Genomic DNA, 21,455 nt, shown 5'->3' with positions numbered 1-21,455 from the left:
CGGGGCGCGGGGGTCACCGTGTAAGGATCCTGACAGTTTGGGTCCGCGTGGCACCCGGAGGACCCCAAACACTCACGCCCCCCTCGGCAATGAGATCGGCCGAGACAGGCCAGACATAGCTCAAAAGCACCCACATCAGGGCCCAGGGCTGGGCCAGGTCGGTCTCCTGGCCTTGGCGCGCGTCAGAGCACTCCCTGATGTCAAGTCGAGCGTTGCGAGACGCACAGGACCCAGCGAGTCGGTGGCCGCGGTCTCTGCGCGCTGGTACTGCGAGTGCTTTCGCATTGGAGCTCTGACGACCGGCCGGCCCCTGGAGACTGCTTAGCCTTTCCCAGGCAGCGTCCTTTCCCAAATCCCTCTGCGCCCGACGATTCTGCCTGCCTGCACTGCACCGCTGCCTGCGGGGCGGAGCTCGAGGGTGCCCGGCGCACGGCGGGCCGGGCTGGGGCGCGGCGGGGTCGGCAGGGGGCGCTGCGGCAGCCCGAGCTGCCCGGAGGCCGATGCGCGCCGCCCTAGCCTCCCCTCCCGCTTCGAGGAGCTGGCAGCCGGCGGCGAGCCGGGCGCGCGGCGGTGGAGCCCGGGCCGGGCCGGGACCATGGGCGGTGAGTGCGGCGCGCGCCCAGGCCGAGCAGTTGCCGTTGGCGCTGAGCGCCGCGGAGGCGCGAGGCGGGCGGGCGGGCGTCCACGGTCCAGGGTTGGGAGACTGAGGGGCAACGCGCGGGTAGGACAGAGGTGGGGGACACTGGCGAGCATCGGGTCTGAGCCCAGCGACCAAGCTCCCTCCCCTGTCCCTGCGCCCTCCCCAAGTCCCAGCCGCAGACTCGCGCCCCCTCCCCAAGCCACTCCCCCGCGCGCCCCTTGTCCCAGCGCCCCCCCCTCCGGCCCGGCGCCCCTTCTCCAAGCCCCGGCGCCGTCTAACCTGCCTGCAAATCCCCCGCTCCCGCCCGAGCCCTCTCCTCCGCCTTCGCCTACCAAGAGCCTTCGGCTTCTCCCACCCCTGCTCCGCGCCTCTCCTGCCGAGCCTGCCTCCTCCCGGTCCCCGTCCCCCAGCCCGCTCCTGCTCGGCTCCCGCACTCCTGCCGCCAGTTTCAGCCGGAATTCGAGCTCCCGGGATTCCCTTTCCCCGTCAGTCCCGAACCCGCTCGGGTCCAGGTAAGAAGGCGACCGCAACTTCTCGTCGGCCTTTCTGGGGTGTGGGGCTGGCACCTCCGGGCAGCTACCTGCCGCCCGCGCGGCAGCTCCGGGTGTCACCGCCCCGCGGAGGGACCGCTCCGCGCGCGCAGGTTAACCTCCCTGCATGCTCAGGTTGGGACTGTGTGTTTAGACCCCACATTGCTTTTGCCGGAGAACTTGAATACATCGCGATTTTTTAAAGAAACTGGTTTTGTCACATGCAAAAAAAAAAAAAAAAAAAAAGAATTAGATTTGCTCAGAGCAGGTTGCTTTTCTTTGCGGCTGTAGCTGGCTTTCAAGTTATACCTGTGGATGGGAAAGGATTAGCGATGCAGGAGAACGTGGAGCCATATTTTTCCGCTTCAGCTATAGGGTTGCAAAGGGCACTGTGGGGAATGAGGCTGGAGGCTGTCCCCGCCTGGGTGGCCACTGTTCGTGGTAAGGCAAGGATGCTTTCGAAACATGCAACAAGTAAAATCATGAGGGGCGTGGAATAGATCGGGGTGTGAGTGGGGAAATGTGGGATGGATGGCCCAGGGGCGGGCGATTTGTGAGAGTTAAGCAACTTGCGGGCATTTGTTGCTGTTTGCAGAAGGCAGGAGGGTGGACCCTGAGTGTAGAGAAGACAGTGCTGAGCCCAGCCCACGCTTCCAAAGGAGACGTGACTGCAGTGGGGCTTGGCAGCAGCTCGTCCTCCTCAAAGGTGTTGGTGCCCAGTCCCACATCTGTGGGAAGAGGGTTTAAAACAGATGGCTTGGAAAGCCTTGTCATCCCTGGAGAGAGGTGGAGATGCATGGTGACAGCCTGGAAGCCAGTGTGTGCATCCGCCCCAACCCTTTTCAAGGCTTTCATTAAGTCTTGGATTAAATTAATTGCCCATTTTCAGAGAAGAGACATGTCAGGGGTACTTCTCTTTTAGGTATTGGCTCCTGGCCAGCCCTCCCTCACAGAGGCGTTGGGAGGCCACATTTGGGTGCCAGGACAGGGCAGCCACCTGGCTTTCAGAACACCAGCACTCTGAGCAACGTGGAACTACCCTATCTGTAACTTTTTTTTTCCCCTATTGATCTGCTTGAATAGTAATTAACTCAATATTCCTTTACCACTGAAAAGAAAATCAACCAAGGGCTCACTGGGGTTCAGTAGGTTCCCTCTGAGTGTCCACAAATTCCTGTAGGCATCCTCTTGTCCTTTACTGTGATGAGCTGCTGACTGTCAGGAGCCCTACTGGCTAGGAGCACCTTCAGGGATGAGATAGACCCATCTTTGTGGCCCCGGGGCCTTGCCTGGCACCCCCTGCCTGGTATTTTACTCAGTGTTTGTTAAGAAATGAATTGAATGTGTCTTGAGTCCACTATCAGTGTTTTTCCATTGTGCTAAGCTGTTTTCAAAATGTTATCCTTCAATTCAACAGATTTAAATACAGACATGTGTGCTCATATGCGCACACACAGTCTCACTAGAGACAAACTCATTTGTGTTTTGTGGGGGGTGGACAAGGAGCTCAATCTCCATATCAGTCTTTGACAGCTGTCTGTAACCTCAATGGGCCTCCAAAATTTCCAGGAAGGAAATCAGTTCCAGAAGTTCAGTCGGGAGGGCCATGGGCACCCTGAGGAGCTACTGAGGCCTCTTGCTGAGAGGTGAGTCCACCGCAGTGTACCCTAAAGGACCTGAGCTGCAGCCTTAGCTCTCTTGGGCATCCCCCATTCCTGCCCACTGGAAGGACACTCTCAGGAGAACGGGTCACTTACAGAGCCCCACTGTCCACTTTAGGCTGGGGTATATGAGTATAACTCACCCACTCACTCCAGTGGGTGCTCCCTACCCCAAAGTTGCTTCCTCTGGAGGGCTAGGAGTGCCCCTCCTTGCACACTTCTGTCAGTATAGCTTGCAGCATAATAGGGGTGGGCAGAGGCTGGTGCCTGGGGACTGCTTTGGTCTGTCAGGAGTGGCTGTGCTTCACGGGCAGATGGAGCAAAGTCCATCTCTCTGTCTGTGTGAAAGGTCAGCAATGAGAGAGTACAGTCAGAGCTTGGGCCAGGGCGGGCCAGACCCCCTTTGTTCAGGAATCTGGGAGGGGCTAGAATTCAGAGTGCCATTTGGATGTGGGAACCTGCACTGCCCCAGGCTGTCATGAGCTTATCTTTCTTACCCAGACTGCCTCTGTCTTTAGGTCTGGCTTTTACCCAGAATTCCTGCAGCTGGCACAAATCTGTTTTCTAGAAGAGGTTTAATTGATGCCTGCAGTTCATGAGTGAGAGAGAAAGGGAGGGGAAGAGAAAGAGAGGATAGAGAGAGAGACTACTATCTCAAGGGCAGGAGAAAGGATGAGAGAATGTTTGAGGTCCTGAAAATCCAGAAGGGGAGATTCAGCCCCAGGATCTTTCTGGGACAAGGATCTTATTTGGTGGGTATGGAAGTGTGCCCACATTCTGGTGTGACGATTACCATTAGGAGCAGTCACTGAGATAGACTAAATGGCCCAAAGTGCTGAGCCCCTGTTCAAAGCCAGCAGAGAGTTGGGCTTGACCGGGTAGGAGGGTGCTGGGTAGTTTTAAGTGTCTGTGAGGGGTGTGGTGCTTGGGTGGCCTGGGGTCTGACCTGGGGGAGCCACCTTGCACTTGAAATGCTGAGGAGAAAGCCCAGGGGAGTGTCAAAAGAAGCATCTCAGAGGCTCTGTGCACCTGCACTTGGTGGGTAAAGAAGACACAGCCTTCTAGTAGGATTGGGGAGGGGGGTCGGCTTTTGATAGAAGCAGCTTGCTAAGGACCCTTCTTGGAGCTGTGAGACAGCCTCACTGGTAGCATAGGGATCAGTGCAGCCACTCACCCTGCAGCCACTGCAGGGCTGCATGAGGAGGCATCTGGGAGCCCAGAAGGAACTGCAGGGTCTGCTCTAGTCAAGAAGGCAGGAGAGCCGTGGTCACCTCACTGGACCACATGCTCCCCAGTCTGCACCGCACCCCTAGAGCCTGCAGGCTGCTCTGCCCTTTCTTGGATTTTGGTTGGGGAAGTCCTTGGCTTTGGTAAAAAGATCAATCCCTAGTGAAGGGGGGAGGAACCTCAGGATGGTGGAGGACGTTAATGATTAACGGGCCTGAGAAAAGAATGTGGACCAGCCTTCTGGAGGAGCTCCTGCTGCAGCGGGGAGGCAGTCTTCATCATTTCCTCTTGGCTGGGTTGTCCGTCCACACCTGCCTCTGTCCATCCTCATGCCCACCCATCCGCACATGGGTTTCCCACCAGCAAAACCACCTGGGCTGGGCACTTGGCCGGAAGAGAGTTCTATCTAGTAATGAAGACTGTGGGAACTCAAAACTTCTCTTTATATTCACGGTTACCTCCCACGTGGACCTTCATATTCCTGTTTGCCAGGCATCCCTTTGTCATCTGGTTGCCACCCTCTCTGTCTCTATGTGCTACCAACTTCTTTAGGGAGAGCTATAGTCAACAGCATAGAAATCAGAGCTTCAGAAAACGGAGTGAGGTAAAAATTACTTCATCTGGTTTTGACCTCCCCATCCCCTCCTCTCCCCTCCCCTCCTCCACTTCTCTTTGTGGGCACAGCCATCATTTCTACCAAATATACAAGTAGTTTGAACACGATTTGTCCTACCCCTCAATTACTTGGAGACTTGTGTCTTTCCAACCAACAAAACCACATAAGCTTGCTTTCCTCAGCCTGCACCATTCTTGCATCCAGCACCAGCCATCAGAGATACAACAGTCTTGTTTTGAGCATTTTAACTACCAAATAAAATGAGGCTATTGCTTGCTAAATATGTCATCAGCAAATACAGGAATTAGAATAAAACATTTACTCCTGGATCCAGAAGTACCATTAGGTCCAACGAGTCTTGTTAACTCTTTATGCTTCTAAAATGAAAGAGGCATTTGGATCCAGGGGAACAGAGAAAGGTTATCAAATTATAACAGAAATGCTTGGAAGCTCAGAAATAAGAATGGAAAGATCTTACAGAAATAAACTATCATTTTTTGAATATCATGAATAGAATACAAATATATTAATTAGGACTTTTTAAAAAAGTATAGACAAATATAGAAATTTTTAAAGTATAGATTAGTAAGTATAGAAATTTGGCTTTATTGAAATATATCAGTTGTCATACATTGTGTTTATATACTATCTGACCATAGAGGCAACTGTATGAGTTCATTGATGAGATGGGATCTGCGATCTCATTGGATTCTGGCAAGTCTGGATCTACCTAGAAATAGGGAAATGGGACCTCAGAGTGGGTTAAATCCTTCTCCCTAGAAGTGAAATTTCTTCAGCAGAGAATTAGGATGTAAACTTGGATATTGCGGCTACAGTTGCCTGATAACCAGATGTGGTTACATAATTACTTGAAAATGGTCTCCTGCTTGGGGGTCAGAGTAGGTATTGGTTTTCTTTAGGGTACTCTGCAAGTCACACAAGCAAAACCAATGCATGTGCTGTACCACCAGAAACCCCCTGGAAGGGTTTCTCGGGTTCCTGGGATTCTGGTTCTCTTGAGGCTACAGGGCCTAGGTTTGTTTGTGTCTTCAGCGCAACCATTAAGAGAGTGAACTCCAAAGCTAAATTGGCCTTGAATCCTGGACCTGCCATCTCTAGCTTGTACCCTTGTACCTTGTGACTCTGTTTCCTTATTTGTAAAACTGGGGTGATGGTAATGCCTGCTTCCTGCTTTCTGGTATTGTGAAACTGAAATGAGATCATGTGTGACAGAACTTAGAACAGCACCCAGCATATGGTCCATGCTTAAACACTGTTAGCTCCTTACAAATACATCCTCCTAGGTGAGCACACTGAGATGATGAGTATATGATAATACAAAGCACAGGATCTCTTGTGTTCCCAGGGAAGGACGTATATGACAGTGCAGAGTATTCCACAGTGCAGGCATTTGTGATGGTGTAGGCGTGACAGTGCGGGAGTATTTCCAAGCACTCACCTGGCTGTGGGCCTCGTGCTCTGGCCTGCGAGGCTGCGGTATGGCCTGGAAGGTGCTGACCATTATTGGGATGGGAGTGGGGGCGTGATCTTTAGCTGGTACATATCCGTATCATATGACCTTGCCAACTGTTTAAGTCAGGTACTCATTTTGATTGGTGTGTGTCTGGCACTGCTGGTGGTTAATGTTTCAACTGTCACTCTGGGCCACAAGTTGTTAGCAGGAAGCATGACAAGAGGCCATAGACTCAGTGTTTCCTCACCTGGTGTGACAATGCTATTATTGATCCCCGTTGACAGAATGCTGCCCTGGCGGCTGTTTTACAGGGGCCCTTCTGCAGTTCCATGAGCCACCGTCTCTCCAGAGACCCAGCTTTTAGAGCAAGGAATGGTGGTTGTAGCAGCTCCCAAGGGTAGATTGGGGAGGAGCCGACCACCAGGCTTCTGTGTCTGCTGTAGCTGGAACCTCCTTGGCCCAAGAGGCTGTGTTGATTGGCGCGGGTCCACCGACTGGTCCTGGAAAGGGAGGCCCTTCCTCCGCAGACCTTCCCTGCCCTGACTCCATGCATCCTCCAGGAGGTTGGCAGAGCAGCCTGCCTGGCCGGCACCTGCCACAGCAGAGTTGGCACAGGGCCTGCAGCTGAAGGCTGTGGACCAGAGAACCCTCCTGTGGTGGCTGCTTGAGCGCTTCTGTGCCTCGCTGGGCATGGCTTGCACACCCTCTGCCGTGTCCCGGGGAAACTGAGGGTCAGTTCTCTTAGTGGGCAGCCTGGTTATTTTTTATTCATTTTTAAACTACTGGGACTCAAAATGAATGAGATGGTATTCTACATTTTGATACACGCCCCATGCTTGGAAATAGAGAACGGCAAATGATGCCAGTGGTTGGTTTGTCAGGGGGAGTTGAGTTAAAGGGGGCTCCTTTTGTCTAGTTCCCCGGGTGCCCTCGCTTCTTTAGTTCCATTCGGCCCCTTGATTTCCTAGGCCCTGTCCATTTTCGTCGCCAGTCTGTCTGTCTGCCTCTCCATTAGGAAACAGACCTGAAAAATCAAAGCTTGGGCATTTATGGCTGAAGGTCATGGCATAGAGAGTTGATTTTTTTTTTTCCCTTTGGGCTCCATCTTCAAGGTGAAAAATTACTGTCTTTCCGAGAAACTAAGTATATTTTAGGAGATCACTAACGTCAGCAGGCAGGAGGGTCTAAGCAAGCCAGCTCACAGGATCTCCAGCATTTCTAAGTTAGCAGCATATGATTTTTGATTTTCTCCTTTTGTGCATCTTGCTCTCGTGACTGCTGATTATCTAGAAGCGGCTGCATTTATTGGTGGTGTTTAACACTCAACTTAGAGTAAGTAATTGCAGTTGGTTGGGCTGAGGATAGTGCATTCTTTTTATTTACTTTTTTTTGGGGGGCAGGGATGCCAGGGATTGAACTCAGGGGCAGTTGACCCCTGAGCCACATCCCCAGCCCTATTTTGTATTTTATTTAGAGACAGGGTCTCACTGAGTTGCTTAGCACCTTGCTGTTGCCAAGGCTGGCTTTGAACTCGTGATCCTCCTGCCTCAGCCTCCCAAGCCTCTGGGATTACAGGTGTGCACCAACTCGCCCAGCCTTTTTATAGGCAGCAAATGCCAGAAAGGGGGGTTGGAACTCCTCACCTTGGTGCTGGCCCTCTGCCCAGTGCCACATCCCTCTGGCTCATGCAGCTCTCTCCCCAACTTGACTGGGGTGCCCTGGAGGGCCGTGGCCACACCCAGCACTTCTCAGAAGCTTCTCCTTTTGAGCATTAAATAGTCTCAGTAAAGGCTGGTGAATAAAATAAGTGATGGGTAGTGGCAGGGCATGTCCGTTATGTCATTATGACATTATGTGTGTCATAAGGTGTCTTCCCAAAGCTCCCGTGTCAATGCAGGAATGTTCAGAGGTGGAATGATGGCATTATGAGAGCCATACCCTAATCGGCAGATTAGTCCATTTGATGGATTCATCATTTGAACGGACTCACGGGGTGGTAACGGTGGGCAGGTGGGGCGTGGCTACTGGAAGTGGGTCACTGAGGTGTGCCTTGGGGATTGATATTTTTGTTCCTGGTGCCTCACAGTCTCTGTGCTTCCTGGCCACCATGAGGTGAGCAGCTTTCCTCTACCCACCTTCTGCCATGATGATCTATCTGCCTTGCCTCAGGCCCAGAGCAATGGCGTGGGCCTATCACCTACTGAACCTTTGAAACCATGAGCCAAAGTAAGCTCTTCCTCCTCTAAGTCGTTCTCGCCAGGTGTTTGGTCACGGCAACACAAAGCTGATTAGCACAGTGTGTTTGGCTGCAAGTAACCAAAAGTCCTGCTTCCGAGCTTAACACTAGTAGGTGTTTGTTTGCTTTTCTCCTGTGACAGGTGTCTGGAGGCCGGAGGCTGCTGGTGTTGGTTTTCAGCGGCTCGTGTCTGGACAGACTGACTCTTCTGTTATGCTCTCAGCCCTTCCTTCATGGTGCAAATGTCTGGTTCAGAAAGGAGGCGATGCCGGACACATTGGCTCCTTTTCTCAGGAAATCAGATCCTCCCCAATAGTCCCCCTCGTTTCCTGGCCAGAACCCCATCACGTTTCTCCCAGTTAAAAGGGCCATGTAAACAGTCAGCAGGTACACCAAGGAAGGCTCCCTGGCTAGACAAATATGTGTCGTGGCCCAACCCTGTGGGCATCTGCTCTTTGCTCATACAAATTCCAGAGTGGCTGTTCCTCATGGGCGGGTGGAGGCTCCTAGGCTGCCGTGCTCACGTACAAGCATCTTTGTGAGAACAGGTCCCGGTTGAGTGGCCTCAGTAGTTGGAGGTTAACCCAGGGGAGGTGGCCTTCAGCCCCTGTCAAGCGCCCTCTCCCCACCTTCCCAAGTTCCTCTCCAGCCCACCCAGATCACAGCTGGAGGGGAGGAGGGGTGTGACCCTGATGCCCACTCTCATACATTGAGAAATATCTCCCACTACTTCCCGCTAATATGTGTCATCTCTTGGGTTTTGGTGCCTTCTCTTTCTTCAGTTGTTGTAGGTTACCGTGACAGGTGCTCCTCCGTCCACAGCATCCCTGGTACCTGGTCCCCTCCGTGCCTCCCCTTTTTCCTACACACACTTGCTGAACCCTGAGGCTTACTCTGCTCTGTGTCATCTGCCACCTCCCATCCCGTCCAGCCCTGGGGCAGGCAGGTGGGGACGGTCCCCTGAGCCTCTGTAGTGTTGATGAGTTTTGTGGCATGGGTAGGCTCTGGGGGACTGAGGTTACCCGACTTTGGAGGACATTGCCCAGGCTTGGTTCCAAGTTGGCCTGAGTTTAAGGATGAGCTGGAATTAACCAGGTCAGGAAAGCTTGGGGGCCAGGAGAGTAAACAAGGCACAAACCCTGAATCACGAAAAGGAGCACACAGCTGAGTGGCTGATGTGGCCACTCATGCAGTGACGCTGTGCTCCAGGGCCTGGGGGGGCAGCAGTGGACAAGGCAGGTGAGGACCCAGCCCCAGCGGAACTCAGGCCTAGGCTGCAGGGGGCGAGGCTGTGGAGGAACAGGGCCAGAGCTTGAGGGCGGATCGTGGACCCCGCTCTGAAGGGTTTGCTGGGGGAAGCTGAGGAGGATGTGGGCTCTGTGGCTTGTGCCATCACCTCTCATGCCCCGTCCCTGTGTCTCGAATTCCTGTCTGGTCCTTTGCCCAGGCATTACTCAAGCTGTAAAAATAGAGTCTGGCACCAGAGCACCAGCGTGAAGTTGGAGAGGAGAGCTGGAACTGTCACCACACATCAAGGGGCTTGCCAGGGAGGGTTTTGATGGAGCTCTTTCCTGGAGCCCTGGGGACGAGGTTCTAAGTTGGCTTACGGTGTTTTTCTCACTTGGACTCATGCCAGTACTTCTTGCCACTCGCCCAGAATGTGTCCTGATGGTGCTGTTGCCCATCCCTGCCCCAGAGTCGACCCCCCACCGTGAGCACATTGAAATGGACACTTAACCCTGAAACCTTCCATGTAGGGCTCACCTGGCCACAGATTGGCTTGCGTGGAGAGGCCAGTCATCTCCCTGGGGCCCATGAGGTGCTGGCCTGCAGTCCCTCAGGTACCTATGTCCTGTACCCAGTGGGTGACTTGGCCAGCACTGTGGTCAGCACCTCCTAAGGCATTCACAGGTCCCAGCAGTGCCAGGGAGTGGTGTTGCCCTCCTCTTCCCCAGGGACCTGAGGGCTGAGCCAGGATTTAGCAAAGCTGTCAGCTGCCCCTGTGGTGATGAGTGGTCCCCCGGGTGGCTTCCTGCATTCATTCTTCCTCCCAGTCCTATTTATTATAGTGAACTTGACCTAGTATGGGGATGCGGAGCTTCTGCTTGTCTAAGCCAAGGGCTCAGTGAACAGCTCTTTGCTTCAAGGTCGGTTAATCTGAATCCATAGACAGAGCCTGGCCCGTCCAGTGGTGTTCATGAAGGGTCTTCTTGGTCCAAGTGCTGTGGGAATGTGAATAACGCTGAGGAAGAGGAGCATCATTGCCATCCCGAGTGTTTTCCAGGTACCTCTGTTAAATCCCCGCCCCCTACTGCCAGCTCCATGAGGTAGGTGATGTCCACCAGAATATAACCCCCATTGGGCCAATTTGGGCTACTAATCCCAGCTTCTTGTAGGTGCTCAGTAAATATTTGTTGATTGAATAAGTAAAACCAACCTGTACAGAAAAAGCAGCTTCAGCTCAGAGAGAGGAAAGAACTTGCCCAAGCTGGAAAGTGGTAGAGTAAAAGGTTTGGGCCTCGGTCCCAGGGAGGTCCCATAAACTGCGACTCAGGGACCCCAGCCACCCAGCCCCGGAATATGGGTTGCTTGGAGGATAGCAGTGTAGGAGGGCCCTGCATAGTCTTCCCAGGCCTGTCAGGTGTATAACGACTAGTGTAACAAGTGTGACCCCCGAATGTCAGGGCCCAGGAGGTTGAAGGATGCCATCCCAAGGGTGGGAAGAACACAGGGGAGTAGATCTCTCAGTAGCTGGAGGGTGACATTTCCACAGAACCACATTTGTCCTGTCGGGCATGTGCTCAGAGACGGTTGGTGCTCCCAGCCACCCTCTACCCTGCTCTCTGATGCTTCAGTGCATGGGGACTGTCACCAATAGCACAGAGGGGCTTTGGGCCCTACCTCTGTGCCACTGTATGCGTTGACCCTCCTTGGAACACCTGTGTTTGTCGCCTGTGCGTGTCAGGTGGGCCCGACAGCCGTCACCCTGTTGGTCTCCCAGTTTCTGCTCTTCCCAGCAGCCCTTCCTGGTCTTCCCAGTCCCAAGTGCCCCTAGGCCCTCCCCGCAGGCCCCGGAGCCCGTAGTCTGTGTAGTGCATTTTCTTCTGGTGTCCCTGGAGCCCTGGGTCCTCAGGTGGATGGGGCTTCTGTACCATCCCCTCCCTGCGAACCCCAGCTGTTCTGCAGTTATCTGAATGACACATCAGGCTTTGAGTTTTGAAAGGGGGTACTTTTTCCAAATGACCGGTCTCTTTACAGCTTGTCATGTGCCCTCCTTGTAAGATCTTGCTTAACTACCTTGTGAGAAATTATTATTTAAGTCAGGCATGGCGGCTCTCGCCTGTGATCTCAGCTGCAAGAGACTGCTGGGGCAAGAGAATTGCCAACTTCAAGGCCAGCCTGGGCAAGACCCTGTCTCAAAATCAGAAATAAAAGGAATGGAGATGTAGCTATGTGGTAGAGTGCCACTGGGTTCAACCCCCAGTATCACAAACTAACAATGATCAGGAAGTTGACAGCATTGTCTTCCCCAATTTAAAACTTACTACCTGTTTAAGAAAATCTAGAACATGCAGAAACATGTAAGTGAGAAAATAAGTCTTCTAGTCTCCACCACCTTTTTAAAGTGTGGTCCGCCAGCTTCCGTCTTGCAATTTGTTTTGGAGAAAATCAAGATTACCTGAAATCACAGCCATAACCACTCATGATACTTAGTGCGAATTTTCTCTTTCCAGTGGTTTTTCCTTTTTTCTTTTTCCTCCCCCAATTGTTCCTTCTTAAAGTAGCAGTTATGTAAATTCATTTTTTTCCAAAAGAACACCAGCTCCAAAATTCTACAGAATACACAAATATGAAGTCCCACTCCCTCCTCTACCTCAAATTGCTCAGCCAAATTTTGTGACATATGTCCTTTATAAAATAATTGAGATCAAACTGTGCAAAGTGTTATAGCTTGCCTTTTTGACGTTGCAATACAATGTTGTTTGTCGTGTACAACTTATTATACAAGCAGAGCATTAAAAATAGTAAGTCCTTTACTCTTCACAGAGATGGCCACTATTAATCTGGCCATCTTTTAATTCTGCTAGATCTTTTTCTGTAAGTTTACCTGTTTTCTTACATATGTTAAGATAGACAATGTAGGGCTTGGGCGTGGTGGTGCACACCTGTAATCCCAGCAGCTCAGGAGGCGGAGGCAGGAAGATTGCAAATTCAAAGCCAGCCTCAACAAAAGCTAGGCCCTAAGCAACTCAGTGAGACCATCTCTAAATAAACTACAAAAAAGGTCTAGGGATGTAGCTCAGTGGTTAAGCACTCTGGGGTTCAGTTCCCAGTACCAAAAAAAACAACAACAATGTAGGTTTTACCTAAGTGAGCTGGCTCTGTATCTGTTATTACGTTGCTGTTTTACTCTCTGTTGTTTTTATTGGGGCTGTATTTCATGGAAGGTCATAAGCCCACCTCTTTCTTTTTAAGGCCGAATCATGTTCTGTTGCATCAACACACTGCACTTTTCCGACAGTTCTCCAAAGGGTGAGCATTTCAGTTGTTTGCAGGTTTTACAGTGACTCCTAATGCTTTGTGCACACAAGGGAGCATTTTTTTGTAGGGCAGATCCCAGAATAGGAGCTCCTGGGGCACCAGGTGTGTTTGTTTATTGTTTTAATGGAGTTGACTTTCCTGGATGCAGAGGCCATTCCAGTTAACCATCTGTCGTGGAGAGTGAGTGAAAGAAATCTTCCCCTAGTGACTAACTTTCACTAGAGACGAGTGAGCTTTTTAATTTTTTGCCAATCCAAAGGGTGATAAATGAGAAATGCCATCTCTTGCAGGGGGTGTGGTGGCACATACCTGTAATCCCAGTGGCTCAGGAGGCTGAGGCTGGAGGATCCTGAGTTCAAAGCCAGCCTCAACAACTTAGCGAGGCCCTAGGTAATTTAGCAAGACCCTGTCTCAAAATAAAATATAAGGGGCTGTGTTTATAGCTCAGTGGTAGAGCGTTTGCCTATCACATTGAGACGCTGGGTTCGATCGTCAACACCACATAAAAGTAAAATAAAGGTATTTTGTCCACCTACAACAAAAAATATATATTTAAAAAAATAAATAAAATATAACAAGGGCTGGGGATGCATTTCAGGGGTTAAGAACCCCTGGTTCAATCTGTAGTACCGGGGGGAAAAAAAAGAGAGAGAGAAATACCATCTCAGTTTTAAATTTGCAATCCCCTGCCCCTAGTTTTCTGGCACACACATACATAAATGCATTGAAGAAAAACTCAGCCATGTGCCTGGTTCTCTCTCCTTTGTCCTCTGGCGACAGGTCAGATGCGTTTTCCCTGGCTATTGCATCGTTTTTAGAAGCTTGGTCGTTCAGCATCACCATCCTGCTGAGCTCCAGCAGATCACCTGGGGTGCTCCTAACCTTAGCTGATGTTCCTTGTCTCCAGAGGTCCTGGGAATGATAAGTAATGGGAAAGAAAGGAAAGCGAAGGAACACCCTGCGCAGAGAATTGGTACAGTGAACAGGAACCCAGTTAACATCTGAAGTGGAAGTTTGCTTGGGGTTCATCCCTCACCTGAATGGAGAGAGGGGGGTCCCCCCAGACATCTCCAAGAGCTCTTGCTGTACGTGGACCCCCTCTGTGGACTGTTGGGAAGCGCGGCCTGCTCCCTAGGTGCCCCTGTGGATCATGCCTGGCTCTCCTTGCTCTTCTTTGGATGGAGGGATTCCGATTGTTTCAGAGCATTTAATATTGGTGGGAGCATCCGGGAGGCTGCGTGGGATTGTGGAAGTCGTGTTGAGCTGGCTCTGTGTCCCAGAGCCCACTCCAAACTTCTCACTTTTCCGCAGAATGACTGTGTGAAGCTGGAAAAGACACTCAGCTTCTTGGGCCCCCTGGGGCTTGCGTGGTGCAGAGGACCAGGGCGAGAGGGTTTGGAGAGCACAGTGGAGCATGGGCTTACGGGTATAGGTCAGGTCCAGCTCAGTATTAAAGAGAGTCCCTAAGAATTAGCGCCTTCTAATAGTGAGATCGGCAACTGCCAGTTTTCAAAAATGCTCCCACAGGCAGTCGGCCGCTCTGGGCCGAGCTTTGTGCAGCAGTGGGGACTTGCTCCCGAACAGACAGGCGCCAGCCCTGCTGTCACATGCTTCCAGATCCATTGCAGGAAGCAGCCAGCGGGTCAGGTATTCCTGGGTGGTCACTCCATTATGTAATGACAGTCCCTAGAAGTGTCATGAAGGAGATACAGGGTGACTAGGGAGGGTGAGACAGGATTCGGCTCTCATCAGGGAAGAGCCAGGGCAGCTTTCCTGAGGAAGTAACCTCTGCGCAGGGACTGAAGGATGACCCAGGGAGCAGTAAGGTAGGATTGGAAGGACAGAGGAGAGGCGCATGCTGGCCAAGGAAGGCAGGATGGCAGAAGTGTTCATCTCTTCCCTCCACAAGTCGTGATTGAGCCCCTGCTCTGGGTGCTGGAGACGCAGGTGTAGAGGGCAAGACTGATAAAGTCCCCGAAGAGAGTAGCAGAGAGCCTCGACATAGCAGATCACCCCGGTGTCATTTCACTACCATCCTCGTCGTCTGGAGGTGGACTAGGCCCAGCCGCTGGTGCCCTGCAGGTGTCTCACCCATATACTCAAGCCATAGCTGCTCTGGTTTGGTCACTCACATGATGATGGCTGGGCTGGGGAGACACACAGCTGGGAGATGGTACAGCTGGGGCCACGTGGGCATCCCTCTCTCTGGGTGGCCTCCCATGTGGCTCTCCAGTGTGGTGGCTTCAGAACACCAAGTGGCCTGTGAGGTGGCTGCAGCATGTCCCTTAAGGGAGGGGCTCTCACCTCCACCCCTCTTCTAGGCAGTTCCAGAGGGTCACAGATTCTCCATCCTGGGTTCTTTCTCGTGGGGGTTGACGCCCCTGTGGGCTGACTCCTCAAGCACCGGCCCAGCAGACTGTCTGCCCTGACTGGGTGGACACGCGTGGACACAGGCTCCAAGTCTCCAAGGAGCAAAGCTCTCCTGTGAATCCGAGAGCTGTCGGGAGTGGGAGTGAGGCTGGACCAGCAGGGGCCCTTGGAGGCCGTGGGCAGTGAGTGGTCGGTTGTCATCGCGAGGAAAGCATTGGGGGCAGCTGCTAGAGGGCCAGGGAAGAGTGGGGAAGACATTTCTTTGGGGAAGAAGAAGAGTTTGTGTTATGTTTTAAAATCCATATGTTAGAATGATTTGTCCTACAAAAGAATATTCCCGGCTCTAAGGGAGGAAGCTGAGCTCTCCACCGGATTGAGTCACTTATGCCAGGATCAGCGTTGTGGCAGTCTGTGGTCGAGTATCACAGAGATCACAGAGTTAGTGGGCAGAGACACCCCCTGTGACCTGCACAGTTCAGTCAGTCACCCAATGCAGTCCAAGCAGACCTCCTGCTGTGGCTTCCTGCACTGCACATAGTAGTGCCCCGCCGGTGACTGACTCAGCAGGAGAGCTCTTTGTGGGGTTCACTGTGAACACTTAAAAACTCAATTTATGAGAACAAGTACTTGCTCGTTTATCTCGGGTTTGTGGAAGCCGGTGACTTAACAAGGATCAACAGCTGCCCATTGCTTTGCATTCTGGACATTACTTGTGTCGACAGCTTCTTTCTCATTAAGTGTCATTGACCTTGAAGCTTGCGTTTCATTGCCACTTTAACCTAAGCTGGAACTCAGAACAGTGTAACTGCTTCACTGGCAGGGACCAGGTAACAGTTCAGATTCCAAACTAAATGGCTGTGACTCCAGGGCCCAGCGCTTAGCTCTGTTCAGGCTCTCCTTCTCGCTTGGTTAAGTGCAGAGGAGCCACAGATAGTCTGGAGAGGGTCAGGGTCTCCTCAGGTGTCAGCATGGGGAGAGCCCCTAGAGGTCCCTGCCTCAGCCCCTCCTGGTCTCCCCAGCAGCTGGCTGCCTATTGATCACCTCCAGGGGCATGGGAGGGCTCATTCTGTGCTGACCACACTGCCTGTGAGGCAGCAGCATTCCAGAACATTTTAAGGGCACAGAGTTCCTGCTCATGGGCACTGGCAATGATAAGGACCCAGGGAGATGCTGGTGCTGGCTCCCTGTCACGAATGAGCCATGTGCAGTGAGCACAGGGGTTTGCCAGAGCTCTACAAGTGAGCTCCTCACCTGGAAAAGACTTCATCAGACAAACACCTTGCAGTGGCCATCAGAGCTCTCCTGTCCATGGCTCCGCCACCCCTGTGTCCACCCAGAGCAAAACCCCCATCTCTGAGGTACTGTTAACATAGACCCTCAGGCATCAGAAAACGTAAGTGGCCTTGCCAACCCATGCACTCGAGTGTCCCTGATTGGCACTGTACATCTGTGATTCTCAGGAATTGTTAATTTTTTTTTTTTTGGCTTTGAAAAAAATGTGACTTTTATCACATTTTATCACCCAAACCTTTATTACATCCCACTTTGCGTTTCCAATTTTACAGCCTGCCTATTTAATCCCTTTGTGCTTTCCTTGACATTTGAAGAAACTTTTAATTGACACAGTTTTGCTTGCAAAATAAAATCTTTAAAAAAAAAACAGTTATATTTTTGAAGTGGCTTTGTGGGGAGTAAGTCATGCCAACTGTGTGTCCCCCTCTTCGCTGAGGCACTCGGAGTTGCTCTTGACATTCTAAATTAAGAACGCTTCTACAACTTAAGAAAGGCGGTAAGGCGGGACCCACGCAGACTTCTTCCAAAATGTCAGAAAAAAATAACCCAAGGGAACGCGGGCGTGAAAACGCTGGCGTGTGGAAGCCGTGTTCGGTCTCTTCTGGCCCCGAGAAACCACCAGTTTCTTCTGGAAAAAAAAAGAAGCCACCAGGGAGAGCATGGTTGGAATGTGTAGTTCACAAATAAAAGGGGGGAGAAAAAACCTTTAATATTCCATGAACTTAAAATTGCTAAATCTGCAGATTATTGGCCTCGAATTCTTTCTGGCAAGGAGTCGTAGCTAAATAATTCAGGGTGCATAGTTTAAAACATGTAGGACGTGGGATGAACGGTCTCGTCAGGAGAACACGTGCAGGTTGCCCGGGGCCGCTCTGGACTGGGCGGCTGACCACACCTGAGCCGGCGGCTCCGCTGCTTTTCAGACGTATAATTATGACTGTGTATGTGTTGGTTGCTAGATTGCTAGTGCCAGGGCCTTCATCAGATCAGTGAGCTTCAGAATGATTTTTTTTTTGAGTAATTGTGCACATTGTCACATCTTCCCCGATTGCAGGTTGTCACAGAAATCCCTTTCCTCCCTTGATCCTAACAGAGCCCGATTCCATTCAGACCTTCATCAGGAGGTGAATCTTGGTTTCACCCATTGCTGTGGTCCTTTCCCAGTGCTAGGTTTGGGCCTGGGCATGTGACCCTCTTCTGCCAGGGAAATCTGGTGGAGGGGCTTCTAGGAGAGAGGAAATGCACGGGACTACCCCTTCTGCCTCCAGGTATGGCTGCGTTGCCTGGGAGCATGGCCACCATCTTGTGACCCTAAGAGAAGCCAGCCTGGGGGCTGGACAAGCACAGAGGGTTGCCAAGAGCACAGAGAGAGAAGGGTCTCGGCTTCCTGATGATGCCCTAGAGTTGCTCAGGTACCAAGCCTGGGGCTGCTCTGTGCCTGGAGAATGTCGACGGGCCTCTCTGGGTTAGCTGGGGTGCTCTGTGGTCTGAGCCAAGAGTCTTCATGGGTGTGTGAATTATTTAAATTAAAACAAAAAGTGAAGTTCAAAGAGAACAAAGGTGTCCATGATCACGTCACCTTTTTATCAGATCTGAAAGGGACATTCAGCCTGGGCAATGACGAGTCCTCTGCCTCGTGCAGCTCATCATATGTGTCACTTTTTTTCATCACAGGTACGGACAGAGCTGTGAAGGGGACCTGTGTGCTGTGGTGCTGATGGCGAGCTCTAGGTACGATGTGGGTTGGGCTGCTTCAGAGAAATGAGACAGCGACTGCTTTGACAACTTGTGAAATGGCTTTTTTTCTCATAGAACAGTTGCAGCTGGTGGGCAGTGGAGGAGAAAGGTGGCGTTGGGCCTGCAGGGTTCTTCTCCCTGGTGCACTAGGGTGCCATCTCTCGTCCCTGTTGTGTAGAGCTGGCTCACCCCCATCTCAGTGTTCAGACCGTGCAAAGTGGGGAGGAGAAAGGTCAGGGTGGGCGGGGGCAGACAGCCACCTCTCCATCTGGCATTGCCAAGGAGCTTCCGATCACAACTCATTGGCCAGAACTTGATCATTTGCCCACAATTAGTTGCCACAGAATCTAGGAAACATCATGTCTAGCTGGGTGACCAGGCCTCTCTTTAAAGCCCAAAGGATTTTTCCCATGAGAGGAAGGAGACTAGACAATGGGGACAGTGGCATCTGCCACAGAGTGTGTCTGAGGAAAGGACACGGTGGTGTGAGCCTTGCGGCCCAGGTTCCCTGCACAGTCTGGGGCCTTGAGCCAGGTGATGTTTAAAATTCTTCCAGCTCTGACCCTCTCTGGCATTTCCAGGGGGCGTTCTGTTGCTGGAGCTGGGGGAGAGGAGGCACTTGACCCCTAGAGAAGTCACTGCTGACACTTAACGAAGAACCCGTTATCAGCTGGGTTCCCTGCCGTGTGCCTTACACGTGTTAACCCTGCTTGCCCTCACACAGCCTCTGAACGGCCCCGTGATGGTGCCCATGTCATAGAGGGCCACCGTGGCCCATGAGGGGGCAGAGCAGGGTTCCACCATGCCCCCCAATCTCTGGGCTCACCCTCAAAGCTGAGTGGGAAGGACTGGGAAGTGAGGAGGGATTTGTGGGGTGTGGCTGGGTCCCAGCAGGTCCTGAAAGCAGGGCCCAGAGCACTGGGGCCCAGTGCTCCTGTGTCCGGCGGCTGCTTGGGGATCAGTCTGCAGCATTGAGCGGAAGCGCCCTCCCACACTGGTTCCTTCCTACCCTAGAGGTGGCCATCACCACTTTGTTTTACATGGGGCGGTGACTTGGGTTGTATCACCTCTCAGAGTGCCCAGGTGGGGGAGGCACCCGGAAGGTCAGTTGTGGTGCCAAGTGCAGTGTTGAAGGGGGTGTGCTCGAGGCTCCTGGGCCTCCTTTAAGATGCTGTTGTTACTGGGAGCGGCAGGAGGCTCGGGGCTGCTCCTCTCCAGGCTTTCTGGAGGAGGCCAGTGCTGGGAAGAGACAGAAGAACCCTGGCCCTAGGACATGAGGGTCAGTCCCTCCATCTGGCACTGCTCGGTGGCATGACTGCTGAGACCCCTCCTCTTGCCTATAGATGAGTCAGCTTTGTGCCTAGAGGGGACTCCTGGGAGGCAAAGCGAATCGGTGAGAATGTTGTCTGGTCCCACGGATGGCAGGACTCCTTGGGGTCGGTGGGTCAGATGGCCTGGGTAGAGGGAGTGAGGCCCTTGCAGCCCACACACGGGTGGGTGCTGGGCCACAGGGGAGCCCTGGCCTTGCAGGAGCTCACCCACATAAGACAGAGGCTCCCAGGCCAGCCCTGTGGGGCCTCTGGGCGGCTGCCTGTCCCCAGGCCCAGCACTGCCCTGCATGTGTTGCTGGACAGTTGTGGCCTTGCCTCTTCAGGAAACCTCCCGCTGCATCCTGACCTAGGTGCAGGCTCTGCTGCCCCCTCCTGCTTCCCCCTTGGCCTCTGCTCTCAAGTGCCTAATGATCATCTTGCCCATTTCTTCACTGACCAGACTGTGAACTTCCCTTTTATTTTTCTTTTAGTTGTTTAACCTTTTAAAACTGTAAAAAAAAAAAAGGAATAAAATAAATAGCTTCTTAACTCCAGACCCATGGAAGCAGAGAGGAGCACGAGGTGAACTCCGGATCCCTCAGGCAGCTTCAGCAGCTGCCCACATCCTGTGTCCGTGCCCCTCAATCTTTTTGTCTCCCTGCAACACCCCCTGCCCTTGGAATACTTTAAAGCACGTCCTAGATCTTGTATCACTCTTCCACAAATACTTTACTGGATTTCAGCTATGACCTGCAAGATGGCCAAAAAAAAAAAAAAAAAAGTCCCCTGTTGTGTGTCCTGGGTCACTTGCCATGGTTTCTGACACCATGTGATCTTGAATCGAGTGAATGAATGAATGAATGAATTGGCTTTTACTTTTAGAACCAAGCCTGCACATTGGCTGGAGACCCTGGAATGTGAATGCTGTGAGTTCATGTCCCTGTTGTAGGGGACAGACAAGGCAGGGCACCAAAGACAGCAGAAAACAGTTTTATTTGGCTGCAGCCAGGTTCAGAGGGCACAGCTTTCACTGTAATCAATTAATCCCCTGAACCCCAAGTTCAGGAAGTTTCAGAACTGTATACCCAGCATGTAAGGGGAGGGGCTCAAAAGTTCCCATAAAAGCAGCTTTTTCTTTCACTGTCTGGGCAAGTTAACCCTTCAAGGACAGCACTTGAGAAGGGGAGAACTTCTTCTCCCCTTTCTTTCCTTCCCCTGCCAGCTGTTACCATGGAGCCCAATGGGTAACTTCTCTTATCTTAGAAATGTAGGCATCTCTGTGAAGCCCAGCTCAAGGCCAGAGGCCTTGTTAAAGGATTTGTCTTTTTTTTTTTTTTTTAATCACACTTTGCATTTGCAAACACACTTTTACAAACTACTCTACTGGATAAATTTTGTGAAAAACTAGTAAGGAGGTGTTCAGCACGTGGAGTGATGATTTCTTCCAGGCCAGTGGCCATGTAAAATAGAGCGACAGAAAAATAGGGAGTTTAACTACATTGAACTCTTTTGTAGAGACTCTTTTGCTGACGGTCCTAAAATCAGCCATGGTGAAGATTTCTGGAGAAGCCCAGTTAAGATTTTCTGTGGAGAAGGGGGTGCCACTACATCCCCTCCGTCCCAGGTGCCCATCCCACTGCCTGGGATTTCCAGGAAGCTCTGAAATCCATCCATCTTCATCCAACTTCAAGGTTGGTTTATTCTTAGCCAAGCATCTTTGATTTTGCAATTAAACTCCACTCTGAGATGACCTTGAAGAGAGAGGACTAATAAGATGATGCTTTTACCTTCGCTCGGTTCATATTTAGATCACAATTGC

The 21,455-nt window shown here is 51.8% G+C and overlaps 1 protein-coding gene across 6 annotated transcripts in view; it reads left to right on the top strand.

Moving 5' to 3' along the window:
• The first annotated feature begins 479 nt into the window (after window positions 1-479).
• Pxylp1 (2-phosphoxylose phosphatase 1) overlaps window positions 480-21,455 on the top strand; it is a 57,482-nt gene continuing 36,506 nt past the window's right edge. For 2 of the 6 annotated variants that reach the window (XM_071615602.1, XM_027934003.2), the window contains exons 1-2: window positions 480-602; window positions 18,264-18,320. The gene's annotated coding sequence lies outside the window, so the exon portion shown is untranslated. Of the gene's footprint in view, window positions 603-683; window positions 1,153-18,263; window positions 18,321-21,151; window positions 21,328-21,455 lie in introns of those variants that run through there. The other 4 variants (XM_071615599.1, XM_071615600.1, XM_027934004.2 and 1 more) reach the window with 4 other exon arrangements.

This window comes from Marmota flaviventris, chromosome 8, assembly GCF_047511675.1.
Source record: "Marmota flaviventris isolate mMarFla1 chromosome 8, mMarFla1.hap1, whole genome shotgun sequence".
NCBI classification, from domain to species: Eukaryota; Metazoa; Chordata; class Mammalia; order Rodentia; family Sciuridae; genus Marmota; species Marmota flaviventris.
The sequence above is the reverse complement of the archived record's forward strand: the minus strand, read 5'-3'. Positions and strand labels throughout refer to the sequence as shown.